This window comes from Orycteropus afer, unplaced genomic scaffold (genome assembly GCF_000298275.1).
Source record: "Orycteropus afer afer isolate SDZICR_OR568_19922 unplaced genomic scaffold, OryAfe1.0 scaffold00048, whole genome shotgun sequence".
Classification (NCBI taxonomy): domain Eukaryota; kingdom Metazoa; phylum Chordata; class Mammalia; order Tubulidentata; family Orycteropodidae; genus Orycteropus; species Orycteropus afer.
Window position 1 is genome coordinate 10,766,605 of NW_006921635.1, and position 9,181 is coordinate 10,775,785.

A 9,181-nucleotide genomic window follows, 5' to 3' on the forward strand; every position below is an offset into this window, starting at 1 on the left:
AACAGAGATGGTCCCCACCTTCAGGGAGCCTATAGTTTAGTGGGAGAGACATACATAAAAAATAATCAATAAAATAATTTACCCATTGAGAAAGGGTCAGTGTTTAGAGATGGAGAAAATTGTGTAGGGGTGGATGACTTAGATGGAGTGGTCAGGGAGGGCTTCTCAGAGGAGGCATATTTGAACTGGGAGCTCAAGGGTGAAAGGGGAAGCTGCATTGAAGAGTGTATGGAAAGGATGTTTTAAGGGGGAGAAGTATATGCAAAGGCCTCCCAGGAGGAAAAGGGTTTGGCTTTGTGAGACTGCAGATTGTTTGGGGCGGGAGGAAGAGTCTGGAACATTAGTCAAGAGCTAGAGGCTGTGGGACTTTATGGCCAGAGGAAAGAGCTTGTTCAGTTCCTCAAATGGGTAGACATAGAGTTACTGTGTTACTGTGTGTGCCGTCTGATACTGACTCATAGCAACTCTACAGACAGAGTAGAACTGCCCTGTAGGGTTTCCTGGGCTGTATTTTTTTTTTTTTTTTAATTGTGATTTGGGTGCAAGTTTACAGAACAAATTCACTTTCCATACAGCAGTTCACATACACATTGTCTCACGACATTGACTACAATTTACCCCAATGCAACAGCTCCCCTCCCATTTCCAATAGTTACTTCGTCCCTGTGTCCATCCCTCCATGCACTCCTGCCCCCTGAGCTGTCTCCCTGTGCATAAGCAGCTGTTCTTTCTCCCATGATTGTTCTCTCCAAGGAGTGTATCTACTTGAGGTAAATGTTCAACTCATATGCTTGTCTTTTGTTTGGCTGGAAGCTACAGGTGTGGGTTCAATTCTAGACCTGAAGGGCAGCTAGGGACCACAATCTCAGTGGTTCCACTAGGCTCTATCAGACCAGCAAACCTGGTCCCCCCCTTTTTTTTTCCAAATGGGTTTTGAGTTTTGTTCCACATTGTTCTCCTTCTCTATCCAGGACCTCCTACATAGATCCCTCTCCGAGTGGTTGACAGTGGAACCTGGGCTGTAATTTTTATAGGAATAGACTCCAGGTTTTTTCTCCCATGGAACAGCTGATGAGTCCAAACTGCCAACTTTTGGTTAGCAGCTGAGCACTTAACTGTTGTGCCACCAGGGCTCCTTAGAGTTCCTATATGATCCTGCAATTCTACTCTTAGGTATGTTCCCAAGAGAAATGAAAACATGCATCCACACTGAAATCTGTGCATGAATACAAGTTCATAGCAGCATTCTTCATAATAGCCCAAAATTGGAAGCAGTCCAAATGTCCATCAAGTCAGGAATAATCAGCAAAATGTTGATATTCACACAATGGGATACTTTTTGGCAAGGAAACGGAATGAAGTACTGACATATGCTACAACATGGATGAGCCTTGAAAAGAGGCAGATACGTAAGACTGCCTTTATGAATTATCCAGAACAAGCGAACTTATAAAGACAGAAAGTAGAACTGTGATTGCCTGGAGCCACAGGAAGGAGCCGCGGTGGCACTTGGCTGGTAACTGAAAGGTTGGCTATTCGAACCCACCCAGCAGCTTCATGGGGAAAAAAAGACCTGGGCATCCACCCCTAGGAAACTCAGTGGAGCAGTTCCACTCTGTCAAATGGAAGTCTCTATGAGTCAAATGGATTCGAGGGCACCTAATAACAGCATAGATGTGGAGGAGGGGACATTAGAGGTATTGAAGGTGAAGGCAAAGGGGAGTAGGTCTCTTTCTGGGATGATGAACATATTCTAAAATTAACTGTGGTGATGGATGCACAGCTCTTGAATATATTAAGAATCATTGAGTTGTACACTTTAAATGGGTGAGTTGTATGGCAACAAAGCTGTTAAAGAATCTGTTCACCTGAGCATAGGAGGCACCTCGAGGTGCTTTAAATACAGGAGTGCCCTGCTCTGATTCATGGGTTCAAAAGATCCCTCCAGCTTTTGTGTGATTAGTTGCCAGGAGTAAAGATGGAGGCAGGAAGACCAGTGAGGAGGTTATTGCAGTGTCCAGGCATGAGGATGATGCTTTGGACTTAGGTTTGCCAGAGTTAGCCAATAAACATACAGAATGTCCAGTTAAATTTCAGTTTCAGACAAGCAAAGAATAATTATTTTGGTTGTTGTTATTATGTGCCGTCGAGTCGGACCTGACTCACAGCGACCCCTCCTTGGGTTCCTGAGGCTGTATCACTATGGAAGTAGATTGCCCAACCTTCCTTCTGAGGAGTGGCTGGTGGGTTTGAACTGCCAGCCTTCTGGTTAGCAGTCAAATGCCTTAGGCACTATGCTACCAGAGCTCCCAATAATTATTTTAGTATATCTCTGTGTTGCAGGTTGTTGCATGTTGTTAGTTGCTGTTGAGTGGCCTTGGACTTACGGCGGCCATGTGTACGACAGAATGGAACGTGGCCCAGTCCCCGCCATCTTCACGACTTTGGTATGTTTGAGCCCATTGTTGTGGGCGCTGTCTGTTTTGAGTGCCTTCCAACTAGGGGGCTCATCTTCCAGCACCATATGGACCGTATTCTGCTGTGATCCCAGGGTTTACATTGGCTAATTTCAGGAAGTAGGTCTCTAGACCTTTCTTCCTAGTCTGTCTTAGTCTGGAAGCTCCACTTCCAGTGAAACCTGACCACTCTGGGTGATCCTGCTGGTATTGGAAATACCAGTGGCACAGCTGACTGAAGCATACATAAGTAGTGATGTCATTTGCTGAGAGAAAAAACTTGAAGTGTGGGGTGGGGGAGTGTAAATAAACAGGTTGGGAGTATGGGAGTGGTCAAGGTGAAAGTCATGCTAACAAAAAAGAACATCTCTTCTCCAGACTGGGATGGCTCCTTGCCTTGAGGAGGTGTGTTGCAAGCCCTCTCCTGCCCTTTCAGGAATGTATGTTGATAAGGACAAGCTTGAACCTGCCTTAGAGTCATCTCCAACTCATGGTGACCCCATATGTTTCAGAGTAGAACTGTGCTCCATAAGGTTTTCAATGGATGACCTTTAAAAAAAAAAAAAAAGTTTATTGTGATTTGGGTGAAAGTTTACAGAGCAAATTCATCTTCCATACAGCAGTTCACATATACTTTGTTTCATGACATTGACTGCAATCTCCCACAATGCAACAGCTCCCCTCCCACTTCCTCCCCATAGCCACCTGTTCCCTGTGTCCTTCCCTCCCATACTCTCCTGCCCCCCAAGCTGTCTCCCTGTGCATACACAGCCCTTCTAGTCCCCCATGATTCATCTCTCCAAGGAGTATATTTACCTAATGTAAATTTTCAGCTCATATGCCTGTCTGGAAGCCACAGGAGTGGGTTCAATTTTCAACCTGAAGGGCAGCTAGGGGCCATAGTCTCAGGGGTTCCACCAGGCTCTATCAGACCAGAAAACCTGGTCCCTCCCCTTTTTCTTAAAATGATTTTGAGTTTTGTTCCACATTGTTCTCCCATTCTATCCAGGATCTCCTACATGGATCCCCCCTTGAGTGGTTGACAGTGGTAGCCAGGCACCATCTAGTTCTTCAGGTCTCATAGTTGTGTAGTCTGTGGACTGCATGGTGTACCAGTCGCTAGGACTGTTTCCAAGCATCTTTGGTTTTCTTCATTCTTCTTTACTCTGGACTAGGAGAGACCCATCGTTGCTTCTAGATGGCTGCTTGCAAGCTTTTAAGTTCCTAGTCACTACTCATCAAAGTAGGAGGTGGAACAATGTTTTTGTGTAGTGTGTTATGCCAATTGAGCTTGATGTCCCCTGCGACCACGGTCCTGTCAATGCTGACTTGTTTGGAAGTAGATTGCCAGGCCTTTCTTCCGAGGCAGCTCTGGGTGGACTTGAATCTCCAGCTTTGATTAGCAGCCGAGAACATGACCATTGCACCACCCAGGGACTCATCTTCAAATCTAGCACATTTTAATTACATTTCCCCCCTGCCCTCTGTCAAGGCCTGGGAATGTGACTCACACTAGGCCATTCAGATGATTTCTGAGAAGTGGTTGTCAGACAGGAGTGCTCATCAGAACAACCTGGAGGGATGGTTAATACACAGATTGATGGGCCACATCCCAGACTTTCTGCTCAGCATCTTGGCTGAGAATTTGCAACCCTAGCAAGTTTCCAAGGAATGCTTATTTAAGTTTAAGTTTAAATTCCAGAACACAGAAGACAGGTGGTGATTTTGCCCAAAAGAGATGGTTTGTGAATTTCGGCCATCAAACCCCTGGATCCGACCTGCCTCTGGATGTTCCGTGGGTCTGGTTATTCCTCTTTGCCTTTGACTCTGTGAGCTGTCCTCTCAGTTCACTTCCTTTTTGCTTAGGGTAGCTAGGCTTGGTGTCTGTTGCTTGCAACCAAAGAACTTAATGGACCGAGCTTGCAAGGAATGCTCAGTATGGGAAAAGGTGAGGCCTGTGGCACTGCAGAATTTGAGAGCACTGGTTCGACATCATCACTCTCTACTGAGCTTGTGTTCATGTGGATCATAGCTGAAAACCAAGCCAGTTGTAGTGGACTGATTCTGACTCATGGCCACCCCATGTGTGTCAGAGTAGAACTGCTGTACCTAGGGTTTTCAATGGCTGATTTTTCAGAAGTAGATTGCCAGGTCTTTATTCCAAGGTACCTTCAGGTGGACTTGAATAACCAACCTTTTGGTTAGCAGCGAGCAAACTCATTAACTGTCTGCATGTCCAGGGCCTCCTAATATGAATCATGTTGTTGCTATTGTTAGGTGCTGTCAGGTTGATTCTGACTCATAGTGACCCTGTATACAACAAAACAAAGCACTGCATGGTCCTGTCCCACCCTCTCCATCATTGCTTTGTTCATTGTCTATCCATCTCATTGAGGGTCTTCCCCTTTTTCATTGACCCTCTCCTTTACCAAGTGTGATCTCCTTCTCCAGGGACTGGTCCCTCTGATAACATGGCCGAAGAATGAGACCTGAAATTTGGCCATTCTTGCCTCTAAGGAGCATTCTGTTTAGTAGACACTAAGTCTAGAAGCAAGAATGGCCAGATTTTGTTTCTAAGGAGCCAGAATACTGCTTAATAGGAGTCATAGCTCTCATTTACTGAATGCCTACTATGTGCATTATGAGTCCTAGGAGTTTAACAGACATTTTATCAGCCTTACAGTCGCCCTTAAGGGAAGATATTTTTATCTTTCTCATTTGAGGAAGTGGAGACCCGGGAAAGTATTATTGGAAAGATATAAAATCAACATAAATATTGTTGGAGTGAACGGTAGGCAATATTGTGAAAAGGACAATAGTTTCCTTCCTCTTAGCATGTTTCACTCTCTTTCATTTTCTCTGGGTGACTAATGGCGCCATTAGCCTGTCTGTACGGCTCCTGTAAAAGTTCTCTTAGAGGGGCAAGAGGAAGCATTGACCTTGACCAGCTTAATTAGGTGTTTAAAACATTTCCAGTTTGCTTTTTGTTTTAAATATGAGATGTGACATCAGTTCTGGGGATAGAAAAAAAAAAAAAAAAAAAGCCACATTTGGCTTTTGACTCACAAGTAGAGAGTCTCAAAGCAAGTTTGACTGACCCTTGGAAATCCATATGGAAGACATCTCAGACGAAGTGGGATGTTAGCTGAATGTTTGGGGAATAGAGCTCATTGTTTTTATTCTTACTAGAAAAAGAACACATATTTGTGTTGGACACTGTTATGCCCACCTCACATCCTCTTGACCTACTTTTTACTTTAATCATTTCTGTAGCAACTGGTTTCTGCAGGGGACAACCTTACAGTCCCTTTTGTCAGCTCCACAGAGTAGCTCTTGCTTTCTGCCCCAGGGCATCTCCACTGGTTTGGTGTAGGACACCCATGGGAACTCACTTACTTTTAGCCAATCTGGAAGTAAAGGTTGTTACAACCCCTGGGTTTCACAGAAGGAACCCTTCGTTAACAAAGGATGGGAGTCAGTGGATAAATGCCCCCCTCTTCTGCTTCTTATCTCTTGGAAGGACATTTTTGAGGTGTGTTTTTCTAGGCTCCTCTGAAATTCCCAGTCAGATGGAGCCCGTGTTGCCCATAGCAGGATCGACTCACGGGTGCTCTTTGGATTTGTGTTCCCTCTTTTTCCTGCTTCACTCTTCTCAGCTTCCTACTCCTCTTCCCTGGAATCACTTCTCCAAGTAAATAACCTGCCCGCAAGCCCAGGTCTCAGGCTCTGGTTTCTGGGGGAACCCAGGCTAAGCCAACATTCACTGTAGAAAATGAGAATATGCAGATAAAGAGAACAAATAACACTAAAATCACCCATATTCCTGCCCTCTCTAGAAATTTCTTTTGTGAATATGTGGGTGTGTTTTGTTTTAAAAGACATGCAAAGTTTAAAACATGTACACACACATGACTAGGATCACACTGGTTATACTGTTTTGTGCACTGACTTTTCTCACTGTGCTATATTGTGACATCTTTTCATGTGATTCAGTGTTCTTCTCCAACATAATATTTAATAGCTGGACAACATTTCATTTATTCATTCTTTATTGAGAAGCTACTATGTCCCAGGCACTCTTCTTGATGCTGAAGATAGTTTTCTGGGTTCAACAGTGACCCCCTGAAGTTCACGTCCATCTATAACCTCAGCCTGTGACCTCATCTGGAAATAGAGTCTTTGCAGATGTAATTAGTTAGGATGAGGTCATACTGGTTTAGGGTAGGCCCTAAATCCAGTATGTCTGGTGCCCTTCTAAAAAGAAGAGAGGACACACAGAGACACAGAGAGACACAAAGGGAGAATACTTGATGATGGAGGTTGATGTATCAACAAGCCAAGGACACCAGGGACTACTGGCAACCACCAGAAATGAGGAAGAGGCATGGAACAGATTCTCTCTTACAGCCTCCAGAAGGAACCAATCTTGCCCACACCCTGATTTTGTACTGCTGGCCACCAGAACTGTGAGAGAATAGACTTCTGTTGTTCATAAGCCACCCAGTTTATCATGTTCCTTACAGCAGCCACTGGCAACTACTATACACCATAGTGAACAAAGAACCCACCAAGGCTCTGCTCTCAGGGTGCTGGCATTCTAGTTAGGCTCGTATTTCCATTCTAATGGGACAGGATGTGTTTCACCAATTCCTTTGTCAGCTGTTTAGATACTTGAGTGTTGAGTACCCTCAACAATGCCTCAGTAAACATCCCTGTAATTAAATCTTTTAAGCTCATCTACAATTTAACCCCACCCCTTAGGATAAATTCAAGGTGCTTTGATGATGTGGTGGTTACAGCTTTAGGCTGCTAACCAGAATGTTGGCAGTTCAAATCCACCAGCTGCTCCTCAGGAGAAAGATGAGGCAGTCTGCTTCTGTAAAAGTTTACAGCTTTGGAAACCCAGTGGGGAAGTTCTGTCCTGTCTATAATGTTGCTGTGAGTTGTGATTGACTCCATGGCAGTGGGTTTGGTTTTTGGTTTGGGTAGGATTAATTCTTGGAAGCAGAATTGCTGGAAGACAAGGATGTGAGTAAATGAAGGTGCTGGAATTCCAACCTTGCCCTCTCTGTCTGACTGTGGAGAGCCCCAGCTGTTAACAACAACACTGTTAATCTCACTACATTGAAGAAATCATGGTAACTAGAGGGAGCCAAGTGGTTCTTAGCTGGTGTAGTTGTGTGGGCTGTATGATGTAATAATTACCAGATCTTGTTCTGGAGTTAAACTTAGAATTCCTGGTCTGCAAATTACCACTTTGTGATTTTAGATGAGTTTCTAAAGATTTCATGCCTCCGTTCTTTCATCTGTAGTGTGGCAATACTTCTCCCCCTAAAGGGCTGTTGATTCATTCATGAATAAACAGTATTTCATGAGTGTCTATTATGCATCAGCCTGTGAGATAAGAGTTGACAGTCTAGTAGGGGGAAAAAAGCCTGTGGAGGCTTGTGTCAGAGTAGAACTGTGCTCCGTAGGGTTTTCAGTGGCTGGATTTTCAGAAGTAGCTTGTCAGGCCTTTCTTCTGAGCTGCCTCTGGGTGGACCAGAACCACAGAACTTTCTGTTGGCAGCTCAGTGCATTAACTAGTCCACACTAGTGGACTCCAGGGATCACTAAATGATCACACAAATAGATCACTAAATGATCACACAAATAGAAAACGGCAAGTTGTATTATGTGCTATCTGGGCAAGTACAAAATGCTCTGAGAATGTGCAACACGGAGACCTCATTTTGGGGGTGGGGGAAAGTTAAGCCAGGTATGAGCCGAAATAAGAAAGATCTGGAGGAGTTGATGAGGTCAGGTGGGGAGAAAAAGATCCCTTGCTGGAATAGCAGGAAACAGCTTGGAAAAGGCATGTGGTGGGATGTCCCTCTCTTTCCCCCCTCACAGGCCTAGCCCTTGAGGTTCTGCTGGAAATCTCGCCTCTGACATCTGAATATTCCAAGGAGTGGTTTCTCTCTTCCTTTAGCTGTTAGTTCCAACATCATCTCCTTAGAGCGGTGTTCCGTGACCATCTTTCTTAAGTTAATTTCCTCCCTCTTTGCCAATTACTTTATGATATTACCTTTAAAAATAAGTTATTTATTTGGTTGTTGTTAAGAAGATACACAGCAAAACATGCACTGATTCCACAGTTTCTACGTGTACAATTCAGTGAGTTGCTTACACTCTTTGAGTTGTACAGCCATTCTCATCCTCTTTTTCTGAGCTGTTCTTCCATTGACATAAACTCACCACCTCCTAAGATTCTTATCTAATTTTTCGACTTGCTGTTGTCAATTTGATCCCATAGAAATAGTTCTTAAAAGAGTACAGTGCCCAAGGTAGACATTCTGTACTATTAAGCTAACCTATTGTTTTAGGAGCTCCCGTGGTGTAGTGGTTAAGACATCTGGCTATTAACCAAAAGGTTGGTGATTGGAACCCACCAGCTGCTCCCTGGAAGAAAGATGAGGCAGTCTGCTTCCGAAAAACTTGTTGTTGTTAGGTGCTGTTGAGTCGTCTCCGACTCATAGCGACCCCATGCACAGCAGAACGAAACACTGCCCGGTCCCGAGCCAGCTCCATGATTCTTGCTATACTTAAGCCCACCGCTGCTGCCACTGTGTCAATCCATCTCGTTCAGGGCCTTCCCCTCTTTCGTCAACCCTCCACCTTACCAAGCATGACATCCTTCTCCAGGGAATGGTCCCTTCTTACAACATGAGCAAAGTATGTGAGAT